The sequence below is a fragment of the Suncus etruscus genome, chromosome 3 (genome assembly GCF_024139225.1).
Source record: "Suncus etruscus isolate mSunEtr1 chromosome 3, mSunEtr1.pri.cur, whole genome shotgun sequence".
In the NCBI taxonomy this organism is placed as follows: Eukaryota; Metazoa; Chordata; class Mammalia; order Eulipotyphla; family Soricidae; genus Suncus; species Suncus etruscus.
In genome coordinates this window covers 76,953,721-76,979,946 of record NC_064850.1, presented here as the reverse complement: position 1 = coordinate 76,979,946, position 26,226 = coordinate 76,953,721, and the positions used below count along the sequence as shown (strand labels likewise).

General features: G+C 39.1%; 1 protein-coding gene and 1 non-coding gene across 2 annotated transcripts in view; both read right to left on the bottom strand.

The window, feature by feature from the left end:
• GNA14 (G protein subunit alpha 14) overlaps positions 1 to 26,226 on the bottom strand; it is a 221,498-nt gene that overhangs the window by 36,270 nt on the left and 159,002 nt on the right. The gene's annotated exons all lie outside the window — the stretch shown is intronic.
• Positions 16,706 to 16,849, bottom strand: LOC126005492 (U4 spliceosomal RNA). Its single transcript, XR_007494549.1, has one exon. It is a non-coding gene; the product is annotated as a U4 spliceosomal RNA (small nuclear RNA).

Below are 26,226 nucleotides of genomic sequence, written 5' to 3'. Positions count from 1 at the left end.
GTACACAAGGAAACTGAAAAGGGCATTATTGAATTATCTTTGTCATAAATCTATATTGAATAGGGAACATTTTCCAAGTGTAAAAGGACACAGCCTTCACCTGCCCTTTCTTAAGCAACCCAAAATACCAACCTGAATTTTTCAAGGAGTCTGAATTGGAAAGACTTGAGGGTACAAAATATCATGTCATTATATACCAAGTGTAGTGTTGGCACAGAAGTTCAAAGAGCTCTGGGCCCTCTCTGCTCTGGAACCCTGAGATAGAAGCTATTCTGGTTTGGTCCTGAACTCATCAACAAAAATAGGGTACATTGCTCCCATTTCTCTCCTGGCAACCAGCTATCTCAAAACCACACTGAAAACAGTAAAGGCAGCTACCCCACTTCCCAAGAGGAAGATGCCCCAACAGTTTCTCCTCTCCATCACAAGTTCCCCTGAAGGAACTCCAGTTTATGTGCAGAAAGTGGAGTGTGTAAATCTGTTGGATTATGATGCAGAGGACACGGTATTCTAGGACCCCTTTACCATCTCTAGGGAACTTGGCAAAATCAAACCCCTTACAAGCAAGGTGCTTCTTTCTTTCCCCCATCTTTCTCCTTGCAACTCAAAGCTTTGTCAAATTTATTATTTATGAATTTGTAGATTTTGGATAACTCCTGGCTCAGTGCTTGTTGGATGCCAGGGATCCAGTTAGGTCAACAAAGGGTAAGGTCAACTCTTTCCTCATGCTTTTGTTACTCCCTACCCCTAATCAAATTTCATGCTTTCTGTAAGATTTCTGCCATGCTTGGGTCTGGATCAATAGTATCAAGGGCAAGACATTTGCCCTTGCATACAGTCAACCCTGGGTTCAATCCTGGAACTTCATATTATTGAGTTCCTACCTAGGAGTAATCCCTGAGCACAGCCAGGTATTAGCTCCAAAACCAAAACAAAAAAATTATGCCAACCAACCAATTCAGCATATCTATTTGAAGTAAAAGACCAAATATTCATGTAAATAAATGTGGTCTCTTAATGGCTCAGGAGAGTCAGCATTGCTTCCTTATATACTAGAAGTCATGCTGAGTTTTAGAGGTTCAACTCTAAATCCACAAATTCCAATTTAAGAGAATCATACTTCATAAGACAGCAAAAAGCAGGACACTGTTAACTGCAACACCTCTTTGGTCTATAATCCTTTAGCGATATAAGGACCTGTCCACCAATGAGAGAAGAGATGTACTTGCCTTCTCAGAGAAGGTCTTTAGACCTAATGAAGATACCTACTCATTGGGCAAGTATCTGATTTTTCATTTTCATTTTCATTTTTTTTTTTTTTTTGGTTTTTGGGCCACACCCGGCAGTGCTCAGGGGTCACTCCTGGCTGTCTGCTCAGAAATATAATGAATAAATAATTGTTACTTACCATATTTACAATTATAATTAGTCCACACTAACCAGATATATTAAATTAAGGAGCAGGTGCGGAAATGTGTGCAATACTTTTGAAATATCAATGACTTCAAATAATGTTAGTGGATAATGTTAGGGCTCCAAAATGAGAATCTGGTGAGACACAGGCCTGGAAGCAAACATTGACACAGGAAATAATCCACACAGTGAAGAGGTACAAGAACGAGTTCAGGAAATCCAGCACTCAAGCAAAGAATTCAACCACCCAAGCTTTCTGTTCCTAAGAAAAAACGAAGCTCAATGGAAGAAGATTGAAGAATAAAAGGCTGCCTTCCTCAGATCCCTGCTTTTATTGACAAGAATCAGGTCCCACCCTCGTGTAGGAGAGGATTACAAAGCAAGGAATAATCCAATATCCCATCAGCACACCCTAGGGTTGAGAACAAATACTGATTAGGGTAGGACCAGTAAACCAACATCTCCCCCTAATTGTCTTTTAGAAAAACAAAATAATTCACATCCCATGATTCTAAGATTATGGCATATGCTATTTCATCCAACTTTTACTATGTCTATGCAAAATAATCACTTTTGTAAATTCTGATCTGTCTCTAGCAGAGAACAATAGAACATGGCTTATGTACCTCTTAATTCTTTGAACAAAAAGGGACAGTTGTTGGATAACACCTTATTTTACCTAAAACAAAGTTTATCCTTATTTTCTTTGTATCTGTTTGTTTACAACCTGGTATCACCCAAAACAAAGATTGTCTTATATGTAAACAGGCTCAGGATAGCTGCTCCACCTTGGGGTGGTCTCTATACTCAATAAAAATGGCAGTTCTGGCAGGCAGCAGGGGCTCCATACTAGGAAGAAGACTGCCAGACTATACATGTTTAACCCTCAACCTGGTTTGGATTATATTGTGTGCAATCCTGATTCAGATTGTTCACCAGGGGTTGGAGATAAGGCACATGGAGTGATTGTACAATATAAGAATACACAATGAATAACAGAAAAAGGCCTGGAGCTACAATCTATACAGGCATCTGTATAGGCATCCGACAAAGCTATGTGAACACTTGTAGTTATACCCTGCAATCAAGACTCAGGGAGATTAGGAGAGGGTGAAGAGGAACAGAGGTGAAGAGGTCCCTGAACCTCAGATTTACACACTGGATTGGTTTAAATGTACTTACAGGTGGAAACTCCTATGCAAAAGAAAGAAATTGATTATTATCCAAGCCATACACAAAAATTAACTCAAAATGGTTAAAAAATACTGGGAGAGAGAACAGGTGTTAGGGTTCCATTGCTGACACCACAGGTACCATGAGCATCTCTGGTTGCAGCTCTGGAGTCCTAGAGCACTTGCAAGGCAACCCAGTGAAGGACGAGGGAAACCTGTGTCCTTGAGTCCCTACATCTTGATGGCCAAGAATTGCTGGCCCTTATTCCTCTCCACCAAAAGGATTAGAGTTGGATGGCAGGTTCTAAACTATAAAGTTTCATAGAAGAAAGCAAGAGAAATATTATATGACATAATTCATTTGAGGATTCAACAGCTATGACATGGGCTAAAAATCCAAAATGAAAAAACAAAAAACTTCCATGAAACTAAACACTGATGCATGGCAAAATAGTCCTTTTATAAAAGTCATCTTACTGAATATGAGAAAACATGCACACATTTTATCTCACAAAGACTAATATCCCCTAGATATAAGGAGCCTGTACAGGGCCTTAGGCTTAGTAGGCTGGAGCTCAGGATTTGCATACTAGACCTCCAGGTTCAGTCCCAGGCACCTCAGTTCTCTAAACACAGCCAGGAGTGAACTTCTGAACTGTCAGTTGTGACCCAAACTCTATCCTCACTAAAAGAAGTCTCAAAACTTAAAATAAAATTAAAAATATGGGCAACAGTTCAGATACTCTGCTAAAGAAGACACTCATAAAAAAGGTCCCTTAGTAAAGAAATGCATATCAGTAGGACAATGAGATATGTCTTCATATAACTGAAAATAGCTACATCAGAACTAGTGGTGGCAGAAATGTGGAAGAAATAGAACCTTTTTATAGTTTGTGAGAATATAAATTGCTCTAAGCACTATAAAAATAATACAGAGGGCATTAAAATACTAAAGATACTTAAAAAGATGCCTCTTCTCTCTTCCCCTCCCTTCTTTTCTCCTCCCCTCCCATCACCTCTCTCCTCCTCTTCTTCCCTTCCTTCCCCTCTTCTACCTCTCTTCTTGTTCTTTCCTTTTTGTTTTTCTTTAAAGTTTTTTTATTAATAAGTTACTTTACATAGAAAGTAGTCAGCAGTCTTGCTGACTCCTTTCTCAGCCTTCTCAATGACATGATTTTCCAGAATCCTCATGAAGCATATCCCAGATCCTTTTTAAAGCTCTTCTCAAAATTTCCTTTTCTGTTTGCCACACCCAGCAATGCTTGGTTACTCCTGGGTCTGCACTTAGGGGTCATTCCTGGTAGTGTTCAGGGGACCATATGGGATGCCAGGGATTAATCCCCATTGCCCATTTGCAAGGCAAGTGCAATACCAGTTATACTATTGCTCCAGCCCCACCTGTTTTTGTTTTTGGTAATGCTAACAATATTCAAGGCTTACTACTGGTACTGTTCTCTGTCAGGGATAACTTCTGGTGGGACTTGGGGGATGATATGTGATGCCAGGGATTGAATAAGAGGCAGCTGAATACAAGACAAGTCCCTTAAGCCCTGCATTATCACTTTGGTACTCCTGGAATATAGATTTCAATAGCAAAGCCCCTCTCAAAAAAATCAGGAAAGGAACTTTAGAGAAGAAGGGGTTTTGAAAGAAGTACACTTTTACAAGGGAGAGTTGCAAACAGGTGTAGAGAGGATCTAATGCCAAGCCAAGTGAGCCAAAAACTGACTCCACTATAGAAGAAACTCCATGCATATCCATCATTAATACTTCAAGGCTATCTAAAAACAAACCGCCCTTAAAACGAGGCCACAACTGTTGGAGAAGCTTCATACAAACAGCAGCAGTGATATGAGAGAGAAGTTAGCCCACCACACAATTCACACCACCAGGGCTGTGACGCCCTCTAGTGGTAACTATAATTATTGGAGGTCCACTGAGCTCTGCTCGCTTCATGTTTCAGCCAGAATTACAGGTTTTGAATTTTATCTTCAAATATTCTCACTCTCTGGGACAGAAATGGAGAGAGTGAGACTAAAAGAATGAATTATAGAGAGTTATAGGAAAGAAGAGCCTCAGGAATACGTTTAAGGATAGTGTAATTAACTGTTAGATAATAGTAAGTCCAGGTTCTACTTGTGTTTTCTGAAGTGCCCAGAAATGGTCAAGAGGCTAAGTTGCTTATACCAATCATAGGCAAATGAGTAGGAAAACCCAATTGTTCCCTTTCCCTTCTTCCTAAGTGGTCCTCACTATGACCTTCATACTCTAACAGCTAGTCTGGTTGGCAAGCAAGGTGCAATCCGAATATAGAAAGCGTGGAAGAGGACATACAGGCGTTGGTTTCCCATGCAGATATGGCTAATTTCCTGTTCAGATAGAAGCTGATTTCTTGTTCTTTCAAGGAGGTGCTTTCCCATGCGTACAAGAAGCAATATATACTGCTCCAGGCTTCCTATTGCTGAGCCATCATTGGAAGTTTGAGCTACCAGTACCCTCACCCTTCCTTGTACCCTTTAATTTTTGCAAATATGTTAATGCTGCTAGCATTACTGCTTCACGCTGAGTGAATCCAGCAGATCTTCAGATCTCCTTTCTGATAAATGAGAAAATATGAATTCTGGCCAATGCTAAATGAAGACACATTTAAGGTCCTGGTGTCTTTATATATCGCTGTATTTAGTGGTAATTTCCAAGGACCTGCCAGTGATATTTCATGGGAACTTACTGTATTTCTGAAAGGACAAAGTTGTCCCTCTCCCCCCTCCTGACCCACTCCCAGATAGCCCCACAACAATCCTTTGCTCTGTGTTCTTTTTCCTTCTGGTGTTTCACTTTTTCCATTCTCTTCAATAGCTTGGAAACTCACAAGCACACCACAACAAATATCTGGGTCACAGCTTGCTTTAATGATGTGCTTTCGAAATGCGAGTTTTCATCTGGATGCATATTTGGTTTTTTTCCCTTTGCAGCAAGAATCCACAGGCACTGCTGCCCAGGAGCACTGGGAAGTAAGGAACACTAGCAGTGCCCAAAGATCTTGGGCCCGAGAGAGGTCATCCTGGCTCTCAGTCTCTCAGAGCTTGAAGGAGGTGCTGGTATTTCTCCAGAAGGGTCCATGGAAGTCAGGGCTTTGCCTCAATGACTACTACCCTTTCTCTATAGGTTAGAGTAAGTTCAAAAGGATACCTTTGAAAAGGCAAAGGGAGGGGTGTCCTATGAGCTTGATGTGATCCAAGGGGCATAGGAGAGTCATGGGTGCTTAGTGTTGGCAGCAAGTGTGGCAGAGTTAAGGGCTGTAAGGGCACTGACTCCGTTTTCCCAAGCCTGTACTGTTTCTGATGAGTCATGACTATGCTAAGAGGCCCAAGTTGTCAGGCCCCCTGTACTGAATAGAACCAGACATCAAAATGCCATCAGATCACCAAATGAGAGCAGAAGACAAGGAGTTAATTTTACTCTTCTGAAGGACAATAAGTGCTTTATTCATATAAGCTTGCCCAAGCCTCTGAAAAGAATTTAAAATTGACCAGATATCTTTCAATTGGGTTTAGCACAGCATCAGAGCAGATGCAGAAGAAATCTAACTTAGTAACATGTTCCTAAAAGTTCCCCCACCTCACCCCCTATTTTCTAATGGCAGTTTGACTTAGTTGGGCTTCTCTTTGAGAGGAGAAAGACGATGCTAGTCACCATAACGTTTCAAATGGAATCTCTGCTCTGCTTCTCAGTGCTTCAGAAAGCCTGCATCAGCAGCACCCCTGCTCTTATTATCACAGTCTGGAAAGATCCTATCACTTCTCCTGCACTTCTCTCAAGACCTCATCAGCCCTTTCTGCCATCAACCTTCTGTAGGCCACCTGCCCTCCTGCCACAAACCTGGAGCTCAGTATGAATGTACTTCATGCCACTGAACCAAGCTCTTTGTTTTGGAGAATACTCAGCTGTGCTCACGGATACTTCTAACTCTGTGCTCAAGGATCACTCCTGGCAGTGCTCAGGGGACTGCACTGGATGCCAGGCATCACAATAGAGTAGGCTACATACAAGGCAAGCACTTTACCCATCATATTATCTCTCTGGATATGTATTAGTTTAAATTTTTTAGTAAAGTTTTGGGCATTGTCTATGTTAATTATCACATCACCTGCAAATAATGATATTTAACTTCATTTTCTCCCCACATTAGATCTTTTTTATTTCTTTTTCTGGCCTAATTATTGTCATTAGGACTTTAAGTACTATGTTTAATAACAATGATGATAGTGCATATACTTGTCGTATCTTAATTTTATAGGGAAAGCTTTCAATTTTTCACCACAGGGTATAATGTCAGCCATGGACTTTTTGAAAATGGTCTTTGCTATATTAGATATACTCTTTTAATCCCAATTTTGGTATTCATTTATTTATTCATTTTTGTTTTGGGGTCAAACCTAGAAGTTTCCAGGCTTCTTATACCTGCTTTGTGCTCAGGGATCACTCATGGTGGGCTTGGGGGACCATATGGGATGCTGGGGATTGAAACTGTGTCAGCCACATACAAGAAAAACACCCTGCCAGCTGTACTATTGCTCCCACCTTTCTACTCCCATTTTGTTTAGAGATTTTTTTAAAATAAGAGATAGATGTTTATCCTTATTCATAGTTTTCTCTGGAACTAAGGACATAGCTCAGTAGCAGAGCATTTTCTTTGTATAAGTATAAGTACAATGCATAAATACTCATGCTTTGGATGAGAATACAGGCTTAATCCCCAGTACTAAAAAACATAAAGAGAAAAGCTTTATCTCCCTCTAATAACATTTTCATATTTATTTTTAGATTTCCTTATTTTGGGGGAAGGCCACATTTGGTATGGCTGTCCAGGGGACCATTTGAGGTTCTAGGATCCAACCAGAGTTGACCAGCACCCTCATTGCCACCCTGTTTCTGGCCCCTGAATCGTTCTTAAGGATGGTGACAGTAATAAATTTCAAGTCAAGTATATTTTAGTAAAATGTAAAAAAGGTAATGCAAATGGCCTGCAGCTGAATACAGGTCTATATCTGTGGGGCCCATTGACCTACTCAGTTTAGTCAAATGACACCTGGGCCCATCTGCCACTATTTGCCCAAGAAACTTTATTTCTGCTGTGCATCTACTGAGGCCTTATGCATGTCCATGATACCCTCTATGTTCATCTCCCCACAGTCCACTGTCTCACTCCTAAGTAAATGCACAGCTCATTTTCTCCCTATTCCCCGAACTTTCCCTCAAACCTTTTCCCAACTTCACCCCCACACCATTGTTCTGACTTAGAGGCGAGTTTGGGTCTTTGATTTCTCCTGCTCCTATTTATGAAATATTAACAATGCTTGATCCCTCGATAATTTCCACGTATTTTCTTTCCAAATGTCAAATCAGCGTCTTAGTAGCCAAGCATAATAATGTGTCCTTAGTCAACCCCTCATAAGCCTGACTAAAAGAATCACAACTTTCCCACATCCGCTGGGCTCAGAGTGCCTGCTCAGTCTCCTGGCACCACAGGGTGACTTTCTGCAGCGCATTTCCAAACTCGCAGTGGACACTCGTGGTGGCCCTGGCTCCTCTGCCTCAATTCCTCGCTACCCCTCTGATGAACTAGTTTATTTCCTCTCTGCATTTGGCTTCCCTCCTGACAAATTGTGCCAGAAAGCTCTTATGATGATCAGTTTAAGAGTGTCCTCAGTGAAATTATGTTCACATGTGCATGTGACCTGCTTTGAAGACTGTCTTTGCAAATACAATTCAGGAAGAATGAAGAGAAGGTTCTGTGGGGGTTAGGTTGGGCCCCAAATCCAATGTACTCTTCTTAGAAGAGACACAAAAGGACCACAAAAACACAGGGACAAAGGTGACAAGAAGGGACAGTTATTGGAGTATTGTGTCTGCAAACTAAGGAAAAACGAGATTGCATAGAACTGTCTGAACTGAAGGGAGAGAGAGAACCTTGGAACAGATTTACTCCCTCATCACCAGAAAACATAATTGACCCACATTGGATTTTTAGGTGCTGGTCTCTTTCCCTGAGCATGATTACATCCAGGATGACACCTGAATCAGGCAGCATATGAACTAGGCCGCTCTTTTTCTTGTTACCTTTTCTGGGTTGAGTTGGCTCCAGGACAAGAGACAGCTATAGTGAAATACTGTAATGGTGATTCTTGCTCTTGAAAATAAGAGGAGGGTTGGAATGATACAAACGGGTAGAGCACTTACTTGGAACACATGAAACCTTGGTTAAATGCCCTGCATACCATATGATCCCCTGAGCACCACCAGGAATGTTTTCTGAGACTACTACAGTCAGGAGTAATGCTATGCATTTCCAGGTGTGGCCCCAAACAGAAAGGAGAAAAGGGAAAGAAAATGAAAGAAAGAAAGAAAGAAAGAAAGAAAGAAAGAAGAAGAAGAAAGAAAGAAAAGAAAGAAAGAAAGAAAAGAAAGAAAGAAGAAGAAAGAAAGAAAGAAGAAAGAAAGAAAGAAAGAAGAAGAGAGAAAGAAAGAGAAGAAAGAGAGAGAAAGAAAGAAGAAAGAAAGAAAGAAAGAAAGAAGAGAGAGAGAGAGAGAGAAAGAAAGAAAGAAAGAAAGAAAGAAGAAGAAAGAAAGAAAGAAAGAAAGAAAGAAAGAAAGAAAGAAAGAAAGAAAGAAGAAAGAAGAAAGAAAGAAAGAAAGAAAGAAGAAAGAAAGAAGAAAGAAGAAAGAAAGAAAGAAAGAAGAGAAGAAGAAGAAAGAAAGAAGAAGGAAGAGAGAGAGAAGAGAGAAAGAAGAAAGAAAGAAAGAAAGAAAGAAAAGAAAGAAAGAAAGAAAGAAAGAAAGAAAGAAGAAGAAGAAAGAAGAAAGAAAGAAAGAAGAAAGGAAGGAAGGAAGGAGAGAGAAAGAAAGAAAGAAAGAAAGAAAGAAAGAAAGAAAGAAAGAAAGAAAGAAGGAAGGAAGGAAGGAAGGAAGGAAGGAAGGAAGGAAGGAAGAAAACACAAGGAAGCAATTTCTCTAGAGGATCCTAGGCTTTATTTGTATTCTCCCAGTTTGGAGATACTCTGCTCCCCTCCTCTTTCTCCTCATCCCCTTTTCAACCTTCCATGTTCAGAATAAGGAGTCCCCAAATACCTACTTCCTCATCCAGATCTGTCATCCTTGAACCTTCCTGCTGAAGTTCAGTTACTGCAGAAGATGGTTCCTTATGGTAAAAGAAACTTCCCTAAAATGTCTCCTAGGATAACCTAATAATGATTTCAGCTCATACCTGGGATTTAAAGACAAAACACTTGATCCCCTGCTGCTAATAGGACACATGCCATTTCAAAACATTATTAAATTGAATCCCTTTGTTGTTTTTTTGTTTTGTTTTTTTTGTATTTTTTGGAGGGGGGTTTGGGCCACACCTGTTTGACGCTCAAGGGTTACTCCTGGCTATGCGCTCAGAAATCGCCCCTGGCTTGGGAAAATCATATGGGACGCCAGGGGATTGAACCGCGGTCTGTCCTACGCTAGCGCTTGCAAAGTAGACACCTTTCCTCTAGCGCCACCTCCCAGGCCCCTGAATCCCTCTGTGTTCTAGAGCAAAGGATAGTGGAATACGAGAACTATAAAAGTTTCACAGAATCATCTAATCTCTGTACAAGAGAAAAGACTATGGATCTTCACCAAAATCAGACCAATAGAGAAGCTCCAAACAATTATAATTCTCCACCTAACATACTCAAGATCCAGAGCAGCTAATAAGAGTAGTTTGGAAATAGTTGGTGTTATTTCAGAAATAGGGGATTGTTGTGTTATTTGGACAGGTCACTTCAAAAACAGCTGATGACCTTAGCTTAAACAAAATTTCCTGAGCTGCAGAGAGCAGGACTGTGGTCAAGTGAATGGAGGGGAGGGCACACCAACCACAAACAAACCTTTGTCCTTAACCTTTAGCTTTTAACTTCAGCCAAACATTTCTGTCATTTAGAAAGTGAGATTAACTTTTAAGGTAAAGATTATTTTTCAATTTTTAAGCACAGTACAGTTTCTCAAACAATAGCCAAAGTACTGATAAATGTCTAGGATATAAGTGATTATTTGATTTCCATTTTAGGAGGCAGTGACAGATTCAGCTTGATAATACACCATAGCCCTAAACTTGCCCAGGTAATTTTAGGATCAAGAAAATTTGGGGCCAGTGGGGCCCGACTGTGAAAAACTGTGAGTGCTGCCTGTGTGTGTCTGTCTACTGTCCTCTTGTGTGAACCTCTTGGGAGTGGGCCAAAAAGAGGCTCCAGAAAACTCGCTCTCCCAGAGGCCAATTCCAGGGCAGGACTCCATAACGTGAAATCCGGGTAGGCTTTGCAGAAGCCGAGTCCCCTGTTTGTGACGTCAGGCTGGGAAAATCCACAAAACTACACCTGCCCAGTGGGGCCCGACTGTGAAAAACTGTGAGTGCTGCCTGTATGTGTCTGTCTACTATCCTGCTGCGTGAACCTCTTGGGAGTGGGCCGAAAAGAGGCTCCAGCAGAGCACTTTGGCTCCGCTTCGCTACATGGCCATGCGCTCTCTCTAAGAAAAGAACACCATCGCAACAAGAAGAAAAAAATCACACTAAGAACTGTGCTGGATCACGGAAGCAAGCATTTCTCTCTGGACTGTCTTCTCTGCTGCGTGCTCGGGCCTAAGATTTGATCCTGTGTGAGGCTTCGTCCACAGAGGACTCCAATCCCTTAGAGGTAAGTCGGCCCATCCAGAAAGGGCAGAGCCAGAGGAGTGTGCTGCCTGCATCATATAGCCAATGAATACCACCACAACATGTAGAAAAACCCACAATACAAGTGTGACAATGGGGAAACAACGCAGGCCAGCATCAGACATAGAGAATGAAGATGGCAATTCTGATGACCAGATAATGACCAACCAACTAATCAACCTCTCAGATAAGGACATTAGACTAGCAATATGGAAGATACTCAACGAACTAAAAGAAACTTTAGATCGAGTTGAACAAAACACTAATAAGAACCAAGAAAATATGAAGACAGAAATCACAAAACTCCAAACTGAAATAACATGTCAACTAACAGGCCTGAAAAACTCAGTAAATGAAATGAATGACAAAATGGATAAGCTCTGGGACAGGGTATCAGAAGCTGAGAATTGACTTGGTGTTGTGGAAGATGAGATACATAACAATTCCATACAGCAGGAGAGATTGGAAAAAAACTTAAAGCAAATGAACAGACAATGGAAAAATTAGTCAAAGAATGGGAACAGATGAAAATAGAAGTCTATGATAAGCTCAACAGAAACAACTTAAGAATCATTGGAGTCCCAGAGACCCAGGAATAAAATTTCCAGGAAGAATCAACGGTCAAGAACATCATTAAAGAGAAACTTCCAGAGCTAAAGAATATATGTGATCAAATCCTGCATGCTCGAAGAGTACCAACCAAAAGAGACCCCAGAAAAAGCACCCCAAGACACATCCTAGTCACAATGACAAATCCCACAGATAGAGACAGAATTCTGAAAACAGCAAGACCAAAAGGAGAAATTACGTTCAAGCCAGCATCCTTGAAATTTACAGCAGACCTGTCACTAGAAACACTCAATGCCAGAAAACAGTGGTGGGATATTGTGACAAGAGTGAATGAAATGAATGCTTCACCTAGAATACTATACCCAGCAAAACTCACTTTCCGGTTTGATGGAAGAATACATGGTTTCACAGACAAAAAGCAGCTCAGAAACTTTACAGACTCAAAACCAGTCTTAAGAGAAAAACTGAAAGACCTAATTTAAGACAAGACTAACCAAAAGATATACCAAATTTCAATATAAAGATGGCATTAAATCCCAGGACAATTCTTTCTCTCAACGTCAATGGACTAAATGCACCAGTTAAGAGACACAGAGTGGCTAAATGGATCAAAAACTCAATCCAACCTTCTGCTGCCTACAAGAAATGCACCTGAATAGTCAGAACAAACATAGACTCAAAATAAAAGGCTGGAGAAAAATTATCCAAGCAAACAACACCCATAAAAAAGCTGGAGTGGCCATATTAATATCAGATAATGCAAACTTTATACTCAGGAAGGTTGTAAGGGACAAAGATGGACATTTTATATTAATCAAGGGGTGTGTAGAGCAGGAAGAAATAACTCTCCTAAACATATATGCACCGAATGAGGAGCCAGCAAAATATTTAATACAACTGTTGACAAATCTGAAAAATAATATCAATGACACCACAATAATTTTTGGGGACCTCAACACAGCTTTGTCAACACTGGATAGGTCAACCAGACTGAAACCCAACAAAAATATACTAGACCTGAGGAGAGAAATGGAAGAAAGAGGCCTAGTGGATATATATAGGACACTCCATCCCCAGAAACCTGGGTACACATTCTTCTCCAATGTACATGGGACATTCTCCAGGATAGACTACATGCTAGCACATAAAACATACCTCCATAATATCAAGAGGATAGAAATTTTGCAGACTACCTTCACTGACCACAAGGCTCTGAAATTATTTGTGAATTCCAAAGGGACTCAGAAGAAACACTTTAACACCTGGAAGTTAAACAGCCTCATACTGAATAAACAGTGGGTCCAAGATGAAATCAAGGAGGAAATCAAAAGGTTCCTGAAAACAAATGACAATAAAGACACAAACTATCAGAACTTATGGGACACAGCAAAAGCAGTACTGAGAGGAAAATTTATAGCTTTGCAAGCACATATCAGGAAGGAAGAAGGAGCTTACCTGAGTAGCTTAATGACACAGCTAATACAACTAGAAAGTGCTCAACAAAAGGACCCAAAAATAGGGAGACAGAAGGAAATAAAAAAGCTGAGAGCAGAAAGCAACGAAGTGGAAACACAAAAAAACAATCCGAAAGATAAACGAAAGCAGAAGTTGGTTCTTTGAAAAAATAAACAAGATTGATAGACCACTGGCAAAACTAACAAAGAAAGAGAGAGAGAGAGAAACTTGATAACTCATATTAGGAATGAAAAAGGAGAGATCACTACTGATATGACAGAGATTCAAAGGGTAATCAGAAACTACTTTGAGAAACTCTACGCCACTAAAAATGAGAACCTGGAAGAAATGGATAAATTCTTGGACTCTTATAATCTTCCACGGTTGAAGGAAGAGGATGTAGCATATCTAAACACCCCCATCACCATTGATGAAATTAAAACGGTAATCAAATGTCTGCCGAAAAACAAAAGCCCAGGTCCAGATGGATTCACTAATGAATTCTTTCAAACTTTCCAAGAACAACTACTAACAGTCCTGGCAAGACTCTTTTATAAAATTGAACAAACGGAAACACTTCCAAATAGCTTTTATGAAGCCAACATCACCTTGATACCTAAACCAGACAGAGATGCTACAAAAAAAGAAAATTACAGACCAATATCGCTGATGAATGCAGATGCAAATATCCTCAACATAATCCTGCCAAATAGGATTCAATGCTTCATTAAGAAGATCATCCACTATGACCAAGTAGGTTTCATCCCAGGAATGCAAGGATGGTTTAACATCCGTAAAAATATCAACATAATACACAACATCAACAACAAGAAAAATAAAAACCACGTGATCATATCAATAGACGCAGAGAAAGCATTTGATAAGCTCCAACACCCATTCTTGATCAAAACTCTCAGCAAGATGGGAATGGAAGGAACCTTTCTCAATATAGTTAAGGCCATCTACCAGAAGCCAGTGGCAAATATTGTCCTCAATGGAAAAAAACTAAAAGCCTTCCCTCTAAATTCTGGCACAAGACAAGGCTGTCCTCTCTCACCACTCCTATTCAACATAGCACTGGAAGTACTCGCTATAGCGATTAGGCAAGAAAAAGGTATCAAGGGAATCCAGATAGGAAAGGAAGAAGTCAAGCTCTCAGCATGGTATTGGAATAAGGAGAGGCCCTCAGATCAGTGGAAAAGGCTTGAATACTCAGAAAATGTTCCCTAGACATACAATCACCTAATTTTTTATAAAGAAGCAGGAAATCCTAAATGGAGCAGGGAAAGCCTCTTTAACAAGTGGTGTTGGCACAGCTAGATAGCCACTTGCAAAAAATTGAACTTAGACCCCTAGCTAACATCATGTACGAAGGTAAAATCCAAATGGATTAAAGACCTCGATATCAGACCCAAAACCATAAGATATATAGAACAACACATAGGCAAAACACTCCAGGACATTGAGACTACAGGCATCTTTAAGGAGGAAACTGCACTCTCCAAGCAAGTGAAAGCAGAGATTAACAGATGGAAATATATTAAGCTGAGAAGCTTCTGCACCTCAAAGGAAATAGTGCCCAGGATACAAGAGCCACCCACTGAGTGGGAGAAACTATTCACCCAATACCCATCAGACATGGGGCTAATCTCCAAAATATACAAGGCACTGACAGAACTTTACAAGAAAAAAACATCTAATCCCATCAAAAAATGGGGAGAAGAAATGAACAGACACTTTGACAAAGAAGAAATACAAATGGCCAAAAGACACATGAAAAAATGCTCCACATCACTAATCATCAGGGAGATGCAAATCAAAACAACGATGAGATACCACCTCACACCCCAGAGAATGGCACACATCACAAAGAATGAGAACAAGCAGTGTTGGCGGGGATGTGGAGAGAAAGGAACTCTTATCCACTGCTGGTGGGAATGCCGTCTAGTTCAACCTTTATGGAAAGCGATATGGAGATTCCTCCAAAAACTGGAAATCGAGCTCCCATACGATCCAGCTATACCACTCCTAGGAATATACCCTAGGAACACAAAAATACAATACAAAAACCCCTTCCTTACACCTATATTCATTGCAGCACTATTTACCATAGCAAGACTCTGGAAACAACCAAGATGCCCTTCAACAGACGAATGGTACATATACACAATGGAATATTATGCAGCTGTCAGGAGAGATGATGTCATGAAATTTTCCTATACATGGATGTACACGGAATCTATTGTGCTGAGTGAAATAAGTCAGAGAGAGAGAAAAAACGCAGAATGGTCTCACTCATCTATGGGTTTTAAGAAAAATAAAAGACATTCTTGCAAGGTAAATGCCTATCCCTCCAGCCTCTATCTATTGTTGAGTCACCATGATGGGGCTCAGGGATTATGCCAGACTCTGTGCTCAGGGATTATTCTTGGCAGGTCCAAGGTACGATATATCAGGTGCCAGGAATTAAACCTGGGTTGGCTATGTGCAAGGCAAGCACCTATTCACTATACTACTGCTTTTGCCTCACATGGCAAAAAATTTAATTAAAAATAAGTATAAGGTTTGTATGCTGAAAATTATATATAAACATATACATATATGTTTGGGGGCCACATCTGGTAGTTCTGCACTGAGAAATCACTCCTGGCAGCCTCTGGGGACCATATGGGAAGTCACGGATCAAATTTGTTTTGGTCGCATGCAAGGCAAATGAGCTACCTACTGTATTATTTCTCTGGCCCCCAAAAACTATTTCTTTTTAAACTGTTGAAGAATTAAAGAAAGTCTAAATTAATGAAATCATTCATCTAATGAATCATTCATCAAAATATAAGTGAATGGAATAACATTCATAGATCTAATGACTTGATATTTTTAATTATTTTAATTGATTTTTGTCATTGGTTTATAATACAACAGAATTTCAGAGTTTAATTTCAATTTCTTTACCTGTAGAGATTTACCACATGTATTTCCAAATTTCTAGATCCACCCAACTTTATTTTATTTTTTTTATTGTGGTCTAACTGAATTACAATTCTTTCACAGTAATATTTGAGGCACATAGTGACAATGAATGAGGGGCATTCTCACCACCAGTGTTGTCCTCCCTCCACCCTGGTTCCCAGCATGCATCCACACATCTCTCTCCTTTACCCCCGTAATGCTAGTGCAACTGTTCCCCCCTTGTACAGCTTGTTGTAGATTGGGTATTGATTCCACCCAACTTTATAAAGACTCTTCAATCCAATCTTCACCACTCCCTTTCTCTCTAATAACTTGGGTTTCTTTTATTGATTTCTGTCACTTTTAGTAAAATCATTCAAAAACTGTTTTATACTTTATTACTAACATAGTTTAGCAAAATCATCTCAAATTTTATCCATTTTGTTCATAGGTGCAATTTTTCTGTTCTAATAACAGAGTAGTTTTTTTCAATTAGCAATAATCATGCCTCGAATAAAACTCATTGGCTATGATATTGCCACTGCACAAAGCTAACTTTTTCAAGTATTTAGTATAATACTTTCCTTATCCAGTCCATCTTATCCAAATTAAATAGGCATTTAATCTGATTCCGTGTATACATATATAATTATATATAAAAATAATGCTGATTATAAAATAAAAGTTGTGGCCAGAGCAATAGCACAGTAAATAGGGTGTTTTCCTTGCATGTGGCTGACCCAAGTTTGATCCCTGGCATCCCATATGGTCCCTTAAACCTGCCAGGAATAATTTCTGAGTATAGAGCCAGAAGTAACCCCTAAATGTTTCTGGGTGTAGTCCAAAACAAAAAAAAAAAATAGAAGTGTAGCATAAACTTTAAAACTTATATTTAAATAATTGAAAACTTAATATTTTAAAATGACAATATTATTTGAACTGTTCTTCATTTTCAATTAGAACACCTATTAAGCTAATCGTCAATTTTTTCAGAAATAGACCAATGTAGAATATGACAGCTCCAGAATCACCAAAACAATCTTGAACACAAAGCACAAAGATGGAGGAGTCCATTCACAACTTAAATATATTTTAAAAAAATCTACTATCATCAAGACAGGAAGGTAAGAGAAGTAAGTGGGATACATTAACTCCATAAATTATTACTTATAACCTACAACAATCAGAATTGAATGAGTTCCAAGAAAATGGAAAACAATATCAATATTCAGCAAGTTGTATTGGGATAACCTGATGTTGATATTCAAAAGGATAAAACTGGATCCCTCTATCACTCATGTCAAATTTAATGCAAAATGCATTATTCACCTAAATGTAAGAGATAAAGTGATAAGGTACCTATAAGAAAATATAGAAATAAATTTGCAACATTTTATTATGTAATAAGCAAAACAACCAAAGAAGAAAATATTAGGTAAATTAGATTACACATAAATAAAAAGAAGTCAAAGACACTATCAAGAAAAAAATAACCTATATATATGTATATATATATATATACATATATATAGTAGTAGGACAAATATTTGCAAATCATGTATCTGATTAGGGGCTTCTATTTTATATTTTTATAATAAATTTTAATTTAATTTGAGATAAGGTTACAAAGTTGTTGATGGTTTTTTGATATGGTTACAAAGTTCAGTCATATACATGCCAACATCCATTCCTTTACCAGTACACATTTTCCACTACCAATGTCCCCATGACATTCATTTTTCAACAGCTGCATAGTATTTCATTGTGTAGATGTCTTGTTACAGTTATAAAAGGGGTCCGTCCTTTTAAGGGTGGAAAAATCAGTTAAGAAAGGACCTCCTGATAACTGTTACTTAAAGACAGTTGGAGGGGTTATAAAAAACCCAGCTCAAGTGCAGGGGTGGCTGTTTCTCCTGACTTTTTACTCCTGGCTGCTTCTCTCAGATGCTGGCTGCATTTACTGGATGTTTCGATGGGAAAACTGTTAACTGAACTAGCTGTTTCTGATATCCAGTAACTCACTGTCACTCTTACTTTATCTCCTTCGTCCCTCCTTCTACCTCTCCCTCCCTTTCTCCCTCCCTCCTTCAAACTCTTCCTCCCTCCCTAGAGGTTGGTTCTAAGGCCCCTGGCTTCCCAACCCTGCCTGTTTCCCCATGAAATCAGTCTCCAGAAAATCCCTTTCTTGTCAGACTTGTGTCTGCTCAGTCTCTGTCAGGAGATGGCCTCTGGCATAGTTGTACCACAAATTATCTATTCATCTGCTCTTCAGCACTTGTGTTGTTTCCATATTTTGGCAATTGTGAATAGTGCTGAGATGAACCATAGGAATACAGATGCATTGTATTTTGGGGTCACTATGATATATTCCCAAAATTAGTATGTCTGTGTCATATGGGAGTTCAATTTCCAGTTTTTCTGAAAAATGTCCATATTTTTCCCAGAAGGCTGGACCAGTCTACATTCCCACCAGCAGAGAAGGAGATCCCCTTTCTCCCTGCATCCATGTCAACAATGATCATTTTTGTTCTTTGAGATATGTGCCTGTAACTGTGGTGTGAGGTGATACCTCGTTGTTTTGATTTGCATCTCCCAGAGAATAAATAATGTGCCTTTTTCATATGCCTTTTGTCCATCTGTATTTGGCATTTGAGGGTATTTCTTTTCAAGTCTCCTCCCTAGTTTTAGTGGGTTCTGATTTTTTTCTTGTTAAGTTCTACCAGTGCCTTATATGTCTTAGATATTAACCCCCTTATCTTACAGATATTGGGTGCATAATTTCTTCCAATCTGTGGGCAATCTTTGTATCCTGGTCACCATTTCCATTGAGTGTAGAAGCTTCTTAATTTAATATAGTCCTATTTGTTTATCTTTGCTTCCATTTGTTGGTCCATAGTGTGTTAACCTTGAAGATTTCTTTAGTATCAATGTCATGAAGAATTCTGCCTACATTTCCCTCTATGTACCTTATGGTTTCAAGACTGATATGAAGGTCTTTAATCCATTTGATTTGACTTTTGTGCACAGCATTGAAACAGGATATGAGTTAATTTTTTGCCATGAAGACAATGGAAGAGTGAATGAGACTCTGATGGAGGGTCTGATTCAAGAAAATAGACATGCTACACAGTTTCATTTAGAAACAATAGCTCAGAGAATAATACAGTGTTTGCATAAAACCATAATATTGTAAATCATGGTGCTTACTACAAAAAACATAATGGCACAGCTTAAGAAATTATTGAAAAATGACCAACAAAGTGAACCAAAAGCAAGCAGAAAAAAGGAAATATATAAAACTTATATCAGAATTAATCAATTGGACACCCAAAAACAATACAAATGATCAATGAAAGCAACGGATGGTTCTTTGAAAACTAAACAAGATAGATAGACCATCACCAAGACTCACAGAGAGAGAGAGAACCTTCATAAACCAAATTAGAAGTGAAAGTGGGAATGTCATTACAGATACTACAAAAATTCAAGGGGAAACCAAAAATTACTTTGAGAATCTTTATGCTGCAAACAAGAAAACATGGAAGAAATAGATAAATTCTTGGACTCCAATTACCTCCAAAAGTTGAATCAAGATGATCTAGAATACTTGAACAGACCTATCACTATAAAAAAAAAATTGAAATGAAAAGGCTTCACAAAAAAGTGCAGGTCCAGGATTCAATAGTGATTTCTTTCAAACTTTTAAGAAGGGCCTACTGCCAATCCTTGTCAGGCTCTTCTGGGAAACTGAAGAAACAGAAACACTCCCAGAAAATCGTCGCTATGAAGCTAGCATGACACTGATACCAAAAGCAGACAGAAACAACACAAAGAAAGAGTTACATATCAATTCCTTAATGAACAGATACAAGATCTTCAACGAAATACTAGCAAATATAATCCAGCAAATCATCAAGATCAGATATCATGACCAAGTAAGATTCAGAGATGCATGAATGGTTTAATATATGCAAGTCAGTCAATAAAATATACCATGTTAATAATAGAAAAAAAAGAAATAAAATAATCATATCAATAGATGCTGAGAAAGCATTTGACAAAGTCCAGCACCCATATGTTATAAAATTTCTCAAGATGGGAACTGAATGAAGCCCTCCTCAGTATAGTCAAAGGCATTTACCAAATCCCATGGCAAACATTATACTCCATGGGGAAAAACTAAAAGCCTTTCCTCTATAATCTGGCATAAGACAAGGTTGCCCACCATCATTACTTCTATTCAACATAGTACTCAAAGTACGTGCCATAGCAATTAGGAAAAATTTTTTGAAAATGCTAAAAACTCTACCAAAAAGCTTCTAGAAACAATAGATTTGTATAGTAAAGTGCCAGGCTACAAAATTAATATGCAAAAATATATGGATTTTCTATATACAAATAATAAAAGCGAAGAGAGATAATTGAAAAAGAAAACAATTCTATTTATAATTGTGCCTCAGAAAATTAAATACCTTGGAGTCAACTAAAGGGATAAAATACCTATACAAAGAAAAAAAGAAAACTACAAACCACTGCTTCTAAAAATAAAGGGGGGGGCAGAGCAATACCCCAGCAGTAGGGCATTTGTCTTGCATGCACACAACCTGGGACAGACCTGGGTTTGATTCCTGGCATCCCCAGCCTTCGAGGAGTGATTTCTGAATGCAGAGCCAGGAGTAACTCCTGAGCACTGCCAGCTGTGGCTACAAAAACCAAAAAATAAAAATAAAAAATAAAAGAGGAAGGAACAAGAAAATGGAAACACACCCCCTGCTCATGATTTGAGAATATAAACATTAAAGTAGCAATACTTCCCAAAGCATTATACAGATTTTAATGCAACCCCTATAAGGATATCATGACATTTTTCAAAGAAGTATATCAAACACTTCTGAAATTCATATGGAGCTAGAGCAATCCTTGAAAAAAAGATGGGAGGTATCACTCTACCCAACTTCAAACTGTACTAAAAAGAAGTAGTCAATAAAATATCATTTGGAATAAAAAATTCTCAGATGAATGAAGTAGAATTGAATATTATGAGACTGAATCTGTTATAAAAGCAACTAATCTTAAGGGGCAAGAAATACAAAAATATTTTGGAAATATGGCAGAGATTATTTCCAAAAACAAGCATAATATAAAGAGAGCTAAGATGGACTCAGTAAAAAGATAATTTATACGCTATCTGTTGTATTTTTCAAATGTATTTGGCCATTTAAATTTTACTTTATTGTGCTTTGGAACCACACCCTGGGGTGCTCAGGGATCACTCCTGGTAGTGCTCAAGAGAACATAAGAAGTGCTGAGGATTGAATACTAGTAGGCTGTGTGTAAAACAAGTGCCCTACATATTGTACTATTGTTCTAGAGCTGAGACATAGCAGTTGTTGTTAATTAACCATGGACAAATAATTTTCTTCTCCCACCAAAATACAGAGTTGTGCTGGGAAACTTTTTACTAGCTTTCTGACTTACAGAGACATGAAGACAACATGGTGAATATGGGCAGATCGTAGAAAAATCACAGGCTATATTTTGAGTCATTTAATGGTAGCCTGGATACATGACTATTATATGAATGAAAAATAAATGTCTATAATATGGCAGCACTGTATTTCGTGGATTGTTACAGCAGCTAACATTACTGACTAAAAATATGGTAAAAGGCTTTGTACAGCATGTGGAAAACACAAAGCCACTTATTAAAGTCTCTGCAGTTTGAGACATGATTAGGCCATTTCACAATAAATAAGAAACCATGATGCTCTGTGCCTTTAGGTACTCAAAGAAAACCTTCATGGGTAGTAGTTTTAAAGAAGGAAGCAAAGTGGAAAAGTAGATTTAGAAAATTTGTCCTGCACATCAATGCTTCGTTTTGTTGCACCAGAACTCCTGAACTCAATGAGTGTTGCCAAAGTCAAACAGAAAAGATAGGGGCTGGAGAGATAGCTTGGAGGTAGGGCATTTGCTTTGCATGCAGAAGGATGGTGGTTCAAATCCCGGCATGCCATATTGTTCCCCAAAACTGCCAGGAGCTATTTCTGAGCGTAGAGCCAGGAGTAACCCCTGAGCGCTGCTGGGTGTGACACCCCCCCCCCCAAAAAAAAACAACCCCAAAAAGAAAAAAAAGATAGACAAGAAGTTATTCATTCACTCTATATGCTGCACAGTGGGCCAGTCCTGCAAACGAGTCAAAGTCTATAACCACAACTATACCCTAGATGCGTGGCGAAACTATGGCACGCTTGCCAGCAGTGGCACGCGAAGGTCTTGCAGCTGGCACGCGGGAAGGTCCTCAATTAAGATATGTGGCGCAGCAGGAGGCGAGTGTGCCAATGTCTGCTTTGCAGCTCAGCTGGCAACAGGGTCAGTCTGGCCATTGGGAGGACCGGGCATTGTGTGGCAGTTTGGGCACTCGGGCTCAAAAAGGTTAACCATCACTGCTAGAACTATATTCCAGTGTCAGTTAGGAGAGCACATACAAGATAAACTAAAATCTGCAGCAAAGCAAAACACTGCCCACATTGCCCCGATGAGATTTGAGGGGAACAGGATATGGTTACACTGTTCAGGATCAGAGCCCGTTTTCCCACAACTTATCAGGGAGCCAGTGCAGACATTTGCTGGTGAAGTTCAGGGTCTGGCAGGGAATTAGAGTGAGTATAAATAGGTGCCTAGACATCTCAGGGACAAACTTTTTTTTTTTTTTTTTTTTGGTTTTTGGGTCACACCTGGTGATGCTCAGGGGTTACTCCTGGCTATACACTCAGAAATCACTCCTGGCTTAGGGGACCATAAGGGATGTCGGGGGATCAAACAGTGGTCCATCCTAGGTTAGCACATGCAAGGCAGAAACCCTACTGCTTGCACCACCAATCTGGCCCCTCTGTATTTTAACCCTACGTTGCCCCAACAGTATGTGGCTAAAGTTTTTTTTACCAAATCAATACTATTATAATATCTAACAAGTTGGTTATAACAGTTTATTACAATGTGAGTTGTTTTAAGAAGTTAGCCCAATACAAATAAAAAAATAGCATTACTTCATTAACTTTCTTCTTACATAGGATTATGCTTTGTGAAAGAAACTGACAATGAGCAAGATACTAGGAAGGACCTTTGACTTAGCAAAACTGAGCCTAAAACAAGCAGAGGAATGAAAATGACACCTTCTGCTTTGGGGAGTGCCCCGGGCAGAGGCTGAATATCTACAGTGTCCTTTTATTGTATTTTTTAAAGATGAGTAAACAGGGAAGGAATTTACTGTTTTTCCTTCCTTTGGCAAATAATGACATTTCCAATCATGATCATGGAAAAGTACTGTTTTTAAAAGTACATTGACTTTGGGGAAACTTTTATGGAATCTGCCTGCATGGGCAATGTGTGAACATTGGATGATTAATTCATGTAAGGTCACAGGCTTAAGTATCAATTTCTCATAAAACATGAAACAATTTTTTGATTATTTACTTATAAGCTCTTTCAAGGAGAGTTCTGCTTACAATGCCCAACTGACTTAGAATCCTGATCCATGAAATTGTAAGTGCAATCTAAGCTCCTCATTGTGTACTTAAGCAGCCTCTCCAATTGTGAAAAAGGGGAGATTCCCTCGGAAGGGGCACTGAAGTCTTGGATGACATCAATTCTTTTAACCTTGCTCCTGGTGTGGGCACAGCACAGTTTCTGGTGTCATTACTCAGCTATTGTAATCTGCCCAAGGAAGTAAAACTTCAAACTCTCAGAGCTTAAACTACTGAACAAATATCTTCCACTTCTACCCTCAAAGGCTTGCTCTTTCCGTTCACAAACACATGAAATTCAGAGTAGTACCTAAGCATATAGGTTTCTAAGTGCACCGAGGAGCACAAACACAATCCCATGGTTAGAGAAGCAAGGCCTGGATCTACCAAGAAATACCAATGATGTAACAATAATTCTTGGCCACATTCTTTCAGTGACCATAAAGAAATGAGATTTTTCATGGAGGAAGTGACCTTTGAACTAAAACTTAGAATGACAATATACCTGTTCACAAAAGAGCAAGTATTTAAAGTTCAGCAAGCTTTATATATTTCATGCCTTGTTAAGGGTAGGCCTGGGGCTTTGAATATACTATTTAGGAAACACAAAAATAGAATAATAGAACAAATCCTGTAGCTTCCATCCTGCTCTGTCAAATTATATCAAATTGCTATAGATTTTCATGTTATAGAGAAGTTTCCTAGTAGCATTGTATTTTGGGGGGGGAGGTACACCCAGTGACACTTGGGGGATATTCCTGGCTATGTTCTCAGAAATTGCTCCTGGCTTGGGGGACCATATGGGATGTCAGGGAATCGAACAGTGGTCTGTCCGGGTCAGCTGCGTGCAAGGCAAATGCTTACCTCTGTGCCATCGCTCTAGTCCCTAGCATTGTATTTCTAATTCCTTTTTCTCTCCATTGTTATATGTGTTCTAACACTCATTTTCTTCATTCTTGAGATTTATATTCCCTTCGTCTTACTTCTCCTTGGCGGATGCCAACTTCATTTTCTCTCCCAACCTTAGAAGAGTTTTTCACCAAGACCCCACTGAATGAAGTTTCTGTGAATGACAAAGTCTACTGGCCTTGCCTCCAGCTCCAGCTCTGCTCAAAGGACTTAGAACTTAGGAGATGGAAGGAAAAAAAAACTAGGTCCCATCTCGCATTTGACATTTCTTGTTGTCCAAAACTGGCATCAGTCTGAGCTAGATACTCCAGAGGAGTAGAGTTGAGGACACAAAGATGATAGTAGACTAACACTTCATAAATCCTCATTATACATCATATTTCTTCTAGCTCCTAGTAATATGTTTATGAGCAGGACACTTGGGCACTGCCCATTAATGTATCTGTAAAACAAAGATTCCATAGTCTGCAGCTGAAAGTTTTCCAGGACTGAATGAGCATGCATCTTCACTATGCCTTATTGGCTCCTTGGACATAACTTACGATCAAAACATAGCATGATGACATAATAATTAGTGAGTTACTTGCCTTCTTCACTGACCTGTGACCTTCTTCTTTTTTCTTTGTTTTTGTTTTTGGGCCACACCCAGTGATGCTCAGGGGTTACTCCTGGTTCTGCACTCAGAAATCAGGACTCGGGACCATGTCAGATACTGGGGATCAAACCCCGGTTAGTCTCAAGCAAAGCAAGCACCTTACCCACTGCACTAATTCTTCAGCCTCATTATTTTTAAACCACTATGATAGATACAAGGAGTTATATCACAAAGACCTCATTATTATTAGAATTATTTATTTCCTACTGGTTAGTAATACTGAATAGTATTTCATGCGCTTATTTGACATCTTCATATCTTTTTGAATAAATTTTTTTATGTCTTTTGCTTAATTTCTAGTAGGATTGTGTCTTTCTAGTGCACTTGCCCAAAAACTGCTCAGAGCTTATTCCTGTCTTGCACTCACAGATCACCAGGGTAACTGAGTGCAAGGCAAAAGCTTTACCAGTTATACTATCTCTCCAGTCCTGGAATGATTTATTTTTAATTGAATTACTTTTAATCAACAAGAGATCTTTTTTTTCTTTATCTCACCTATCATGCCATGAATTCCTAGGAAAGAGTTCAGTCCAGGCAGCTCCAATACCTCTCACTAATCAAAGTGCTTCTCTGGATGGAGTGGGTTGCTGCTTAAACATAAGCACCTTTCCATCTGGCTTCCTTTCTTTTTTTAATTTTAAAAACAATGTTAGAGTGGCAATTATCATTTGCATGGGCCCACCAAAGTATGGGGGACATGGAAAGGAAAAACTTTGGCCTAAATACAAGGAGACCCTACCCCTGAAGTTTCCTGACATAAGACCAATTCTGGGCTCCAGGCAAACTAGTTTGTCCAATCCAGGTCATTGTCTGTAGTGCCCATACAGTTTTATTTTTCACACA